The sequence below is a fragment of the Artibeus jamaicensis genome, unplaced genomic scaffold (genome assembly GCF_021234435.1).
Source record: "Artibeus jamaicensis isolate MK-2021 breed Jamaican fruit bat unplaced genomic scaffold, CSHL_Jam_final contig_923, whole genome shotgun sequence".
NCBI lineage: Eukaryota > Metazoa > Chordata > Mammalia > Chiroptera > Phyllostomidae > Artibeus > Artibeus jamaicensis.
The window spans coordinates 8,614,030-8,628,594 of NW_026522014.1; the positions used below are offsets into that span (position 1 = coordinate 8,614,030).

The window sequence follows — 14,565 nt, forward strand, 5'->3', positions numbered from 1 at the left end:
AGATGAAAATGAAGGAGAGAATCCTAGAAGCAGCAAGAGATAAGGGGACAGTCACCTACAAAGGAGTTCCCATTAGACTGTCAGCTGATTTCTCAAAAGACACCTTACAGGCAAGAAGGGGCTGGAAAGAAGTATACCAAGTCATGAAATCCAAAGACCTACAACCAAGATTGTTCTATCCAGCAAAGCTTTCATTTAGAATGGAAGGGCAGATAAAGTGCTTATCAGATAAGATCAAATTCAAGTTCATCATCACCAAGCCCTTATTATATGAAATGTTAAAGGGACTTACCTAAGGAAAAAAAAGATAAAAAAGATGAACTGTGAAAGGACAGCAAACTCAGTTATTAACAACCAAACTTAAAACAAAAGCAAACTAAGGGGACAGCTAGATCAGGAGCTGAACCATAGAAATGGAGATCAGTGCTCGCTTTGGCAGCACATATACTAAAGTTGGAATGATACAGAGAAGATTAGCATGGCCCCTGTGCAAGGATGAAACGCAAATTCGTGAAGCGTTCCATATTTTAAAAAAAAAAAAGAAATGGAGATCACATGGAGGGGTAGCAATAGGGGAGTGGGAGGAGGAGAAAGAGGGGAGAAAGTACAGGGAATAAGTAGCATAGACGGTAGGTAGAAACTAGATAGGGGGAGGGCAAGAATAGTAGGGAAAATATAGAATCTAAAGAACTTGAGACACGTGGTCATAAACTAAAGGGGGGGATGGTGGGGGAGGGGTGTGCAGGGTGGAGGGGAATGAAGGGGGGGATAGAACAACTGTAATGGCATAATCAATAAAATATATATTTAAAAAAATTAGATGGACGTACGTACATTGTGAGACAAAATGTGGACATTTTCTGTCTTTCAGTCTTTGGTGCTATTGTCTCCAGGGTAGCTAGTGCAATTTTTAAATCACCTGGAGAACAACACCAAAGTCATTAACTAGTTTATATTAGTAATAGTGAAGAATGTTTTATAACAACATGGTTTCTTGCTTTACATAAATATCAGAGCTAATCTGATGAATTTTTGAAACATCAATGTCATGGTAAAGCAAAAAAGTTTTTTTAGACTGAAGACACTGAGACAATGTCATTATTTTTATAATATGCTCAAAGTTTTGTCAATGTCCTTATGATATCTGAAGAATATGAACAGGTGACTATCATCTAACTGACAGCTGCTAAGATTTCCTGAAGGACAGTATTTAATCTTAGGAATATTGATAGGTGAAAATCAAATAAATGGCAGCAACTCGGGGTACCATTTTGGCCTTTTGACCTTCTCAGCAGTGTTAGCAAAGAGATGGATGGGTCTTAGCCAATCAGAAAAACAATTTAGTCATTAAGACATGTTTTCTCTCTTGCTATTTTGGTGTCTGTGGAATAGCTTACATTTTATTTCTGGAGATTTTTTGGATGTTTGATACTATTGTATATACAGGATTTTTTTCACGGACTTGAAGAGGTTTTAGTATTACCATCACTATTATTATTATTATTGTTATTATTATTATTATTACTATTTATCACTGTTATTTTGGAAACAGTACTTTGTTTAATGTAAAGTTACATGAACATGAATTAAAATACCCATGGAATTCAGGTGTATTTATGTCACCTATTCTCATCCTATAAGATTTTGCCAATTCCAACACTATGTAAGTGAAGCTTTTCAAGAAGTTCAGTTTCTCAAGGTTATGTACCCACATTTTGTAAAACAGTTCATTAACAAGATAGAGAAAAGTGGATTAATTGGCCTTGTTGTCATCCCTTGGCATCTAGACTTGATTTCAGTTGGAGAATAAACTGCCTGATGTCCTCACTTTAATCATTGCTGAGGCTGACTTTTATGAGGCTCTCATGAAGAACACTTCAAGCTTTCAAGGAAATGTCATTTAAAAAACAGGAATTTAGATGCTGATATGCCTAAGTAACTGGTAATGATTAATTCAAATGAATTTCGATTAGTGATTTCTTTAACATCCCACCTCTTTCTTAAAAAAATGTTAATAAAGTAATAAATAGGCATTATTTGGGGCATTATATTATTTACACATATACAAGTAAGTAATGATCAACAAGATATGCTTTTTGGTTGATATTTAGGGTTGTTTTTTTAAACATAAAAGCATCTACTTCATGCAGAGGAGACACTATACTCCTATCACCCTAATGGTGTGAAAATGTAATGATGTTTTCTACAAAGGAAAATCTTGTTTCTTTGATGTTGGAGCTTGGCTTCCATTACCACCACCTCAGTAAGCTGAGAAGAAAACACACATTACCCACACTATCAAAGATGCCATGACTGTGCTGCTGACGAACACATACTTAATTGCAGGATTTAAAATGATGCATCCGCTTTTGATTTTCATGGTAACAACTCTTTACTAAAACAATATAAGCAGTACTACCTAAAAACAGCAGATACAAGGTCCTATTACTTTACAGAGCTAACCACTGAAATAAAGTAGAAGTCATAAAAGTAGTCTAAATGATGAATCACTGTACTCTGTCATCTTTGTTTACTTCATTGGGAAACATTCAATCTGATGTAAACATCTTATACCTGTTTACATAAAGATAAAACTGCCATTATTCTGAAAAACACAAATTAAAGAGAGTCTAAATGATTGTAGACTCAATGTACAAGATACTCTAGTAGATGCTATACTCTTTCAATCCAATTCAAATATGGTACTTCAAATTAAAAGGTAGTCTGTGAAAACCACTTTGTCCTAAACATGCAGAGGGAAAGAGAGAGAGATCATCGCTTAAAAAAATACCTCATTTACAAGGTTTTCGAGAGGATTTAGATAACACGTGGCAAAGTGCATAGTTCAATAAAGTAATATCACATTTTTCAGTTTTACAGTTAACAAAATTTTTAAAAAGTAAAGATCTTGGGGTTTGTAATATGTTACGGAAATAGAAAGGGTTGGAGAGATGGGAGGAGAAGGACTGAGAAAGAGGAAGAGAAAGAAAAGAAGGGAAGGAGATTAAAGGCTAAATGTGGGAGAAGAGAATAAGACCAGTTTGGGGCTCTGGGGATCTCCTTCAATGGAAGCCATGAAAGCTTCTTTGACCAGAAGCACTTGCACCCTATGAAGATCTTAGTTTTTTTTAATGTCAATGTCTATCAGACCTTTCTGACAGTGACCAAAATATAATTTTTTTTTGTCAAAGAAGTTGAATAAGCCTCCACAGGAGCTCAGCCACTGATTCAGTCAGTGTGCCAGCGCATATCAGAATTCCGAGCATTCTAAATAAATTCTGGCCAGAGAGATGCACATAACATGAATTCTGATTGGGGTAGTGGGCAGGAATAGAGAAATTTCATCTTCTCTCTCAGGCACATAGCATATTTTAGACCCTTAGGAGATGGAGATATTGGCTTGATTCTGGGAATTTGAGTGTCTTGCTGAAAACTCAGTGAGTAAGAATAACCCAAATTTCTAGACTGTTCTCTCCTACAGAAATAAACCTTTTGTACAGACATAAACTCCCTTAGACTTGTCAAAAATAAAGTCACTCTGTTAACTGGAGTAGCTGTTATCTAAATCAGACATGCCAGTTACTTCATGGCACAAATCTATTCCTATTAGTATTTACTAAGATATTGAATATATTGCTAATATCTATAACTATAAGAGAAAAAGTTCTGGTATATGCCAGAAAGGTATAATTTAAACAGCATATGGAACTAAATGACCACCATCTTTTACACTGATATCACACCAGATCTTTAAAATAACCAAAAGTTCACATTGGTTAGCCTACAGATGCCCAGCCTTTTCTGTATATATATATATCCCTGATGGCCAGTTAACTGGCAACTTTTCCCCAAGTAATAAACATCAAGCAAAGGGTATAAAAACATGGGTTTATAGATATCTGGACACAAGGTAAAGCATTAGAAGAATTCTTAGCACATGTTGTCTTCATAACCTAGTCTACTTTGAGAGCCAGCTATAGTATTCACAGAACTTGTTTTAAAAAATCAGGGAGGTAGTCTTGTACTACAAAACTCCTACAGAGCCCACTGCTTCTTTCAATATCTAAAACAAGAAAAAACATGCATAATGAGGTGGGGAGTGGGTTGTTGAGGTCTGGGAGTCAAAACAGTCCTAGAATTAAGGAAAAAACATGACCAGAGCAAGAAGAAAAAGATAGCTAGCTACATCTTAGAGAATGAATGGCTTCTATCCATAAGGAAGTATAACCAAGAATATGATGAAGTGAGAAAAGTAGATTCCTAGGAAACCTAGGATCTCTGCTAGTGCCAGCAGAGAAACGGCTACTTTCGAGTGGTTAACTAGTTAGTGAGTCAGCAAAGTTGTGTGATCCAAAAAGCTTCAAAGCCTGGATCACAAAGTAGGGCAGGACTGCAGGTACCCAGTGGGTAGAAGAGTGGGTGCCCAGTGGGTAGTGAGCTTATTGTCTACATATCATCTGTAAGCAATTTCTTATACTTAATAGTATATGTGCTATGTCCTAGATATGGTATATGTATAGATTCAGTTCTGTTCAATAAATTTACTAATAGAACCTTGTGGTGAAGGGGTCTGCCTTGGGTTTTAGTTATTTCCTAAAGTCCTGTGAAAGGAGGAAAATAAGTCATACAGTTGTGTTCCATAAAATGAGACTTGACAGAAATCAGCAAGAGAAGTACTGTTACACAATAAAATGTAAACAAAGCAACAGAGTATATGCTAATTCACTATAGTGATTATAAATTACTGATGAATGTTTAGGAATCTGTATTCAGCAAATTCATGTTAGATGCATACAGGTTCAGTTTATAATTGAGGCAAATTTTGATTAAAATGATCAAGTATGTTCATATCAACATGTAATCATAGAGGGTGACACTATTATACAATTGAAGTGTTAGCTATTAAAAATATTTCAGGACAAAGCTTAGCTAGGTTCTTTGACTAAATTAGCCATTACTTTTAAATAAATCTTAGATTATGAAATTGTACAATGGTTTTAGCCAAAATTGCCAATTAAATTTATAATCAATAGTACTGAAATTCTCTTGTACCCACAAAGCAAACACATGATACTGTAAGAAAAGGACATTCAGAGAACCAAAAAATAGCTCTTGGAGATTAAAAATAGAACAGAACTCCAAAAATCCATAGAATAAATCTCTCAGAAAAAGAACAAAAACACAAAGGTGGAAATACAACACAGTACACATAAAAGAGCAATCCCTATGAATTCATGACAATAGAAACTTCAGAGATGTCACAGAAATGGAGGACAGAAAGTCATCAACAAAGTAATTAAAGGAAATCTCTAGGACTGATAGACATGAGTTTCTAAATTGAAATAGCCCACCAAGGGCCCAGAATAATGGACAAAAGGACAGTGTTCAAGAAAGAGCATTTTGAAATTTTATAACTAGGAACAAAGGGAGGATCTCTTGAGCTGACAGACATAGAGACATATGCATATACAGGGGTGGCCAAGAGTAAGTTTGTAGTGGTAATGCAAATAGATAAGACAATAATTAATAAATAATAATATGAGAGTAAACTCTGCTTTGCGTACTCACAACTGTAAACCTCATTTTCCCCATCTCTGTATACACACACATACACACACACACACACCAAACCAGAACACTATTTTCTCCCAAATAAATAACCAGAATAAGTGTTTTTACTCTGCTTGGGTAGAAAAAAAAACATTTCTGACCTGTGAAAAGTTCCTACCATACTTCTTTTAAGTAAGGTACTGACAGAAATACTCCACCAAAAAGACAACATATTTCCAGAAAGCAGAGTATCGAATCCAAGAGAGGCAAACAAAATCCTCATTCAGAAGAGGAGATGCAAGGATGGTAGTGTACAGCATGTCTACACAGCATTGCATCCAGATTCAGACAGCACGTAAGACTCCAGGTGAGAAGTCTCCAATAAGAGAAAACTGACAGCCTCTCTTTTGAACTTCAATATATTGAGAGAAGATTTACATTTACATTTATATTTGGAAAAGAATTTACAATAGAATTGGTGATGAGTACAAAGAAAAATAAGCATATAAAACACCAAAGCAATTAATAGCTCCACAAAAACAGAAGATTGTGTCAAAAGGAAAAGTAGAAAAATATTATATGGCTTGCATATGAATAGCGATTACTTGCCATGTAATATACTCCAAGGCATTGGTCTGAAAAAAACATGTAACTGCACTGAAAAAGTACATTATATGTTAAGGTCAGTGGTGAATGTAGATCTTCTAAAGTTATTCATTACTTAGAAAATGACAGCAAATTTAAAAATATTTTAAAAGTTGGAACTAGTTAGTCATAGAGTAAGAAACTGAGAAGGACAATGCATAGAGAAATTGCTGTCATTCATAACAAGCTAAATTTGACTTTTAAATTGTTTTTTACATGTAATGTTTATAAAATAATTTTAAAAATTGAAAGGAATACATTTAGGTCTTTTGTAGCCCCATCCAGTTGAACTCAACACTTAACCAAAGAAATTTAGATTCCTATTCTGACAATAGTCCTTGAACTCAAAATATCTAAATCCTTTATTTAGCAGATGACAGCCCTTGATCCTGTCCCTATGTCTTCAGAGCAAATCAAAACAAAATTTTAAAAGAAAGTCTTTTGTCATTATATTGAATTCTTATTTTTAAAATATTTCCTCTTAAGATTTCACGTATGCATATGGAATAAATTTAAATATACTAAGACATTTAGTTGCTTGTGTTTGATGATATTCTTTGTCTTCTAACATACACTGAAAAATATACCTGAATTTGAAAACTTTTATATTCTATTATTTTTTGACACCAGTTTACATTTTTTCACCCATATTCCCACATCCCCAGTTCTCTAGCACAATATGAGAACAGTAGAGGTTAGTGAGAACTGTGAGGGAAATCAGATTTAAAAAAATTAACTCACTTTCTAACTCTGATTCATTGTCATACATTTAGTATTTCATTTATGCTGTTTTTGTCTTCTTCTTCTGATTTCATTAATTTATTCACTCACTTATTGAAGCCCAGGAAGTGTGATAACTATGAGAGAATCTCTGTCTTGAGACCTTAAATAAATATTATTTCTTTTAGATGAAGACCGTGTGTTAGATTTGTTTGGGATTCACTGATACAGTGCTCAACCTATAACAAATTCATAAAACCTCCTTAATAAGTAAGCTTTCTCTTCTGCCATTTGGACTTAGGCAACATTAATATATAATACAATATAATGTGGACTAATATAATAGACACTGTTTTATCTAACTTTATTTTCTTAAATAGGCAGCTCTATTAGACTCAGAGTTAGTGACCATCTTAAATACTGTGTGTGGATCAATTGACAATAAACTACACATAAGCAAAAATTCTGGTATTTCAGAAGGCTATTAAAAGTCTCAAGTGAAATTCTTCCTGTCACCATTTACTAAATTAGGTCCAGTATTGATATATTACTATTGTTATAATTTAAAATACTGAAAAGCCAAATAAACATTGGCAACAAAATTAAGCTGCATGTAAATAAAATTTGAAATATGATATATTAATTCAATAGTGTGAAGAAAGCAAGTTGAAAGGCTACATAACAGGAACTTCTACAAGCATTGTTTGCCTTGAAAAAGAAAAAGTCAGAAATGAAAATATTTTTGTGGTTGATGGGTGTTCATGACACTTTTTCTTTTCCTCTGTATTAGGATGATCATTTATCATGCATGTAAGTACAAAATAAGATTACTGATGCCATATCTTTAAGCTTTATATATGTATTTCCCTAATAAGTGTGATTCACCAATTATGACTTTGGTCATAATTTGGGACCACAAAAGACCCCAAATAACTTCATAGCAACAAGATTCCCTTTGCCATAGTCCAATTGGACCCTGAAAGACCAAAGTAGTAGCAAGGGTCAGATCTCAGAATTGATGAGTACAAATATCTACTCAGTAGTTCAGAGAAGTCAATAATGTCATTATCAAATTTTATAAATTAATTTCTATTTACTTTACCTGGGTAGTTGACTTCATTGTCACAGTAGATGAAACTTGACCTTTCACTCCCCCAAAAATAAGAAAGTACTTAATGAAGCACAATGTCATAACTATTCCTTAGGCATTTATTATGAATAATATACTGAGCCAGACACTGAGGGAGACACAAATACATATAAAATACAAATCTCTCAAGAGTTCACAATATAGAGGAAGCTATGAGACAGATTTCTGGAAGGCAAGTCTACAATTTAAAGCCAAACAAGAAATATAAGAGAAAATTGTAGAAAAATCCTTAGATAATCTGCCCTGGAGTTTTAACCAACAGTGAAAATGAGGACTCATGAGCTGAACTTTTCTGGGACCTATGCATTAGATCATTTATATATTCAAATATGTTTTCTGTATAGTACAGCCATCTTTTGATGAGATAAATTAGGAAACTTGAAAAAAATGACAAACTAAAATTGGATGAAATTTTTTAAATCTTATTTTTTCCTCACATTATAGAAGAGGTATCACTTTGATGTGTTCAGTGAAATAATGCCTTGAAATATCATGCTGCTTTATTTAGCTTTATTTACCAAAACAGAAGAAGGGTAAAAATAATAACTGATAAAATAAAGATATTTTGCATTAATTCAAAAGCCCTGAAATTTGTTATTCTAATAAGTCTCAGCATCAAAATAAATATACACTAGAGCTTACATCCCTGAGAGCCTATTTTGTAAAATAGGTTAGTCTGATATTATGATATTCAGACATTTGAAAGATTTTTTCCATGAATAACATATTATTTTGTATTTTTTCATTCTTTTTATGTGAAATTTGACCCAAATTTGCTTTTTTTTTTGTATAACTCTTTTGATATCTTACTTGAAAGAAGATAATGATGTAGTAAAGGATAATCCCTTTTCCACCATAAACAAGGTAGAGACTAGCATCTTTTGATTATATTTCATGATATGTAGAGAAATTAAATATAATTATTTAGTTTGTAAACTGATTTAAATAAGATATTCAATATCATTCCTTCCATAAATAGTATGAAATGCTTTGAAATAAAAAGAAAGTAAAAGTAGCTAATTAGCCAAGATTTAGTAATAATGCCTCTAAGGCAACAAAGAGGAGATAATGATCCCCTCAAAAAAAGCTCTACGGATGCTTCAAATTTAAACTATTGAAGATGCCATTCCTGCCTCACCTTGATAGTGTTCTTAAAACATTTCCTTTTCATTTGTTAAGATAGGGTACTGGTGGGTGCCCTTTAAATCGGTTTTATTTAAATCCATTTGCCTCAAAGATGATTCAATATTAGAAAATCTATTAATATATACAATATATTAATAGGCTAAAAGAGAATAAAACATGTTTATTTCAAGAGATATCAATAAAAGCACTTGAAAAACTTCACCATTCACATAAGAAAGTTCACCTTTCTCATCATAAGTTAGTATTTCTATAAGAGTATCAATCAATGAAAGGAAAGAAAAAGAAAATGTACATTGAAAAGAAAAAACTGATTTGCAGATGAAATTTATATAACTGGAAAACTCCAAAAAATTCATATAAAACTATAATAAATAATAATAAAATTCAATAATGTGTCTGCTGATAAAATTAGTACTCAAAATCAGTCATTTTACTATTTAAAATCAATATATAGAAAAAATAATGGCACAAACAACAGTGTGCTAATTACTGGGGGGAGAGAGATGTTAGGAGACAAAATGGTAATAGAAAAAAATACAATAAAGGTTAAGTCAAAAAAAGAAAATAGAAGAAAATCTCATTTATGGTAGCACAAATGATAAAATACTTAAAATTAATTTTAAATATAAAAAGTGATAAAATATTTAAAATTTATTGAACTATACATGCATTTTATTCTTGGATAATAATCTTCAAAATTGAAAAGGCTGAATATACACTAATAGGATTATTTTAGAAACTGTTAAAATAATACTAAAGTTTATCTAGAAAAATAAGAGTATCCAGAAAATTTTTGAAAAGATTAATAAGAAGTTACTAGTACTAGCAGATATTAAAATATATCATGAGCCCCAGCTGGTGTGGCTCCATTGGTTGGAACACTGTCCCATAAACAGAAGGATCATGGGTTTTGATTCATTGTCAGGGCACATGCCTAGGTTTCAGGTTCAGTCCCCAGTAGGGGCACATACAAAGGCAACTAACTAATTGATGTGTCTCTATCCTGTCAGTGATTCTCTCCCTCTGTCTCTCCTTCCCTTCCCATCTCTCTAAAATCAATAAGCATTCCTCAGGTGAGGATAAATATATTTATCCTCATATATATCATGAAGCTACAATTATTGAATTACTTTGGTAATAGAAAATATTAGAAACAAATGAATTGAACAGAATATATATCAAAAGTAATTGAATATATAGTCACCTTAAAGGTGGTTTTTCAATTAGTAGAAAGAAAAGGAATTATTCAATAAATTATCTTGAGAGAACTGGTTAGCTTTTTGGAAAATATAAATGTAGATTTATTCTGTATTTCATTCAATGAAATAACATCCAATAACAAAATAAAAAGTAAAAAGGTTAAATAAAAATATATGAAAGAAATCGAAGAAGGCAGAAATAAATGAAAATATATTCCATGCTCATTAAGTGGGGAATTAATGTTGTTAAAATGTCCATACTACCCAAAGCAATCTATAGAGTCAATGCAATCCCTAGCCAAAGTTCAAGGGAATTTTTTACAGAAATTAAATAAATAATCCTAAAATTTGTATTGAACTACAGAAGACCCCGAATAGCTGAAGCAATTTTAAGAAGAGACCTTGGCCCTGACTGATGTAGCTCGGTGGCCTGAGTGCTGGCCTGAGAACCAACAGATCACCAGTTCCATTCTCAGTCAGTGCACATGCCTGGGTTGTAGGCCAGGTCCCCAGTGGGCACAGGGGCATGTGAGAGGCAACCAATGGATGCATCTCTCTTTCTCTGTCCCTTGCCCTCTCTCTAAAAATAAATAAATAAAATCTTTTAAAAAGAGAGAGAAAACTGGGTCTTTAAAAAAAAAGGAGAAGAGACCTAGAATAGCCAAATCAATTTTGAGAAAGAACAAAGCTAGAGGCATCACACTCCCTGATTCCAAAATATATTACAAAGTTATAGTAATCAAATGAACACATAGATCAATGGAACAGAATAAGCACAATATATATGCCACTGGAGGGATGAAGACAGCAAACTTAATTTTAGGGAATATCATGTTCTAGAGGGTATGGGGGCAAGAGAAAAGAACAGGAAATCTCATGGAGGATGAAGCATTTCATAGACATTAAATAATTTTCAACCTTTGTTTCTCAACCTGAAGCCTCATGATGCTTTTGGGATTACTGATGTGGTGATGTTCTTCTCTTGTCTGAAAAAGTGCACAGGCCATTATCTTAGTCAAAAGAACTATGAGACATGCAGACTTTCTAGGGAGAAGGTTACTTACAGATGTCCCATCCCCAAATCCAACTCACTGCATTATCATTGCAATACAACTTCTCAAATAAGCAAAAGAAAAAAGTCAATAAATGCTGTTCTTCTTGCTGTCAAGATTTTATAACTCATTAAAAATGTTAACAAAATGTAAAAATGTTTCACTGCATAGGTTAAAAGGCATTCCAGTAAATTTTATTGCTACACAGTAGAAATTTTCAACAAATTATTCTCAGGTACACCAACCCTATATCATTTTAGAATTTTTCTAAAAATATTTGCTTTCATCTTTCTCTAAAAGTTCCTATTATTATTTCAATCTGAGAAAGAGAAGACAAAAGAAATATCCAAATAAGAATGAGGTTCACTTACTTCGTAATTAATCTCAGGCTCAATTTTTCATTTCCTCTACCTAACTCTAATTCAAACTTCTACTCTTTTGGGGAATTTTCTAATTATGGTGGGGGTAAATCAATAGATAAGAAGTATTTTGTTTTTATTTTTATTTTTGCATTTTTTATTGTTGTTCAAGTACAATTATCTCCATTTTCCTGCCACCACTTTCCCCACCTCCCACCCTCAATCCTTCCCCCCTTTGGCTTTGTCCATGTGACCTTTATACATGTTCCTTGATAACCCTTCCCATTCTTTCCCCCCATTACCTCTCTCTCCTCTCCCCTCTGGTAACTGTCGCTTTGTTCTTTATTTCAATGTCTCTGATTATATTTGCTTGCCTATTTTTTTTTTGATGACTAAGTTCCACTTATAAGTGAGGTCATGTGGTACTTGTCTTTCACCACCTGGCTTACTTTACTTAGCATAATACTCTCCAGATCTATCCATGCTGTCACAAAGGGCAGGAGCTCCTACATTTCCTCTGCTACCTAGTATTCCTTTTTGTGATGTACCACAGTTTTTTTATCCACTCATTTACTGATGGGCACTTAGATAGCTTCCTGCACTTGGCTGTTATAAATTGTGCTACTATGAACATTGGGTGCTTAGGTTCTTTTGAATTGGTGTTTCAGGATTCTTAGGGTATAAACCAGCAGTGGAATTACTGGGTCAAAAGGCAGTTTTCTGAGTAAAGTCCATACTGTTTTCTAGAGTGGCTGTACCAGTCTTTATTTCTACCAACAATGTACTAGGGTTTCCTTTTCTCCACAGCCTCACCAGCACTTATTGTTTGTTGATTTATTAATGATGGCCATACCGACCAATGTGAAGTGGTATCTCATTATGGTTTTAATTTGCATCTCTCTGATGGCTAGTGATGCTGAGCATCTTTTCATATGTCTCTGGGCCCTCTGTATGTCCTCCTTGGAGAAGTGTCTGTTAAGGTCCTTTGCCCATTTTTTAATTATTTTTCTCCCCAGGGTGGAGTTGTGGGAGTTCCTTATGTGTTTTGGAGATTGAACCGTTATCCAAGGTAACATTGCCAAATATATATTCCCATGCAGTTGGTTCCCTTTTCATTCTGCTGATGTTTTCTTTGGCCATGAAGAAGCTTTTTATTTTGATGAAGTTTCATTTGTTTATTCTCTCCTATATATTCCTTGAACAACTACTTTATTAATATTTTAAAGCTTTATTTTAAATAGTGCTTCTAATCAGAAAATGTACCAATCTTAAACCACCCACTAACAGAACTAAAAATATATACTATAGATTCTCAAAAGAGAAGAAACCCATAATTCTAGCAACCAGCTCTTTTGCTCCTTTTCCATTTGACCTGTGTAACTAAGAACCAGTTAGGAAAACCCATTGGAAACAGGAAAACTGGAAATGCTGCCCTGAAGTCAGTACCAGGGACCAAAAGTCAGGGCATCTCTCGTTTGCACTTTCCTTTAGTAAAAAGCTCAAATTAACTTTTTGACTTCATACTTGGGGGGAAAAACAGCCTCTGTCTGTAACACCAACACTTAGCTTCAATGTTCTTTGATGCTGGCCCTCTTGATCATGCTTCGGATTGCATTTCCCTTCACTTTCTAGGCCTCCGCCTCCCGGGGGTAAAAGGCTTATCCCAGTATTTACACACATCAGCAGTACTAACTCTTACTCAAACAAAGATTTAGAAGGACTTAATAGTCATTTTTTAAGACTCTGACTCTTTGGAAGCTCTAATTCTAAGAATTCAAGTTGTTAATAACATTTAAGGTAGTACTAATAAACATGTGTTTCACTGATTACTAATGTGATCGTGACAAAACATTTTCTCTTTAAAAAAAAAAGGGCAAATCTCATTGGAAAAGCAGCCTAAGAATGCCTCCCAACTTTATATATGTAAGTACATAAGACAGGAATCAAGTACATTACGCAGCAAAGGCTGACAGTCAAGATTGAGGTTAAAGGACACAGCAGAAATTTACTCCAGCAACCAGAAGTATCATCTTTCTTATCATCAGAGTTAGAACAATTAAGACCAGTGTTGAAGAAAATTCATTCCTAAAATCATTTGGTGTATTATTCTCAAAGAATTTTCATCAATCCACTGAACAAAGGTGTGAAATCACTCATCAGAACCTGCCCTGCTTTGGAGTTTACTCTAGCTTATCCCACCATCTCTGTTAGATTTGTCCAAAGCGAATGCTCTCTGTCTGGCCAAAATAGAGCCCAGTTTATTCTCCTTCCATATGTGCTCACTGAGTCAGTCTACCTTGGCTGTCTTCCTTAAATACTCCCGACCCACCTATAATTGTTGTAACTACTTCCAATACTTCCTCTTGTCCTGTCCCATCATTTTAAAATCAACCCAAAAAGATTCGCCAAACATGCCTTCATTTAGCCTCAAAGCCCCGAAAGTATTTTTTGCCTGCCAGTCTTTTTATGTACCATAACAGTAGTCCAGTTCATAAAAACTTAAATTTAAGAATTCCCCTTTAATTGCCTAAAATATTATTAGCTGGTGAGAAGCAACAATGAATGAGACAGGGTCTTGTCCTCATAGAGTTTAGTGTTTATAGGTAAGACAAAATCAAAATAATAATTATAAAAAAGTTAAAGTATAGTAATGGTGTTATTTACAATGGAGCCCCAAAAGAATATGGCTGTTAATTCTGATGGGAAGAGGAAGAGAATGCTCTGGACGATGAGGCTGAAAGGAA

The 14,565-nt window shown here is 33.8% G+C and overlaps 1 non-coding gene across 1 annotated transcript; it reads left to right on the top strand.

The window, feature by feature from the left end:
- Window positions 1–423: 423 nt before the first annotated feature.
- LOC119055380 (U6 spliceosomal RNA) lies at window positions 424–530 on the top strand. Its single transcript, XR_005083687.2, has one exon. It is a non-coding gene; the product is annotated as a U6 spliceosomal RNA (small nuclear RNA).
- The last annotated feature ends 14,035 nt before the right edge of the window (window positions 531–14,565 follow it).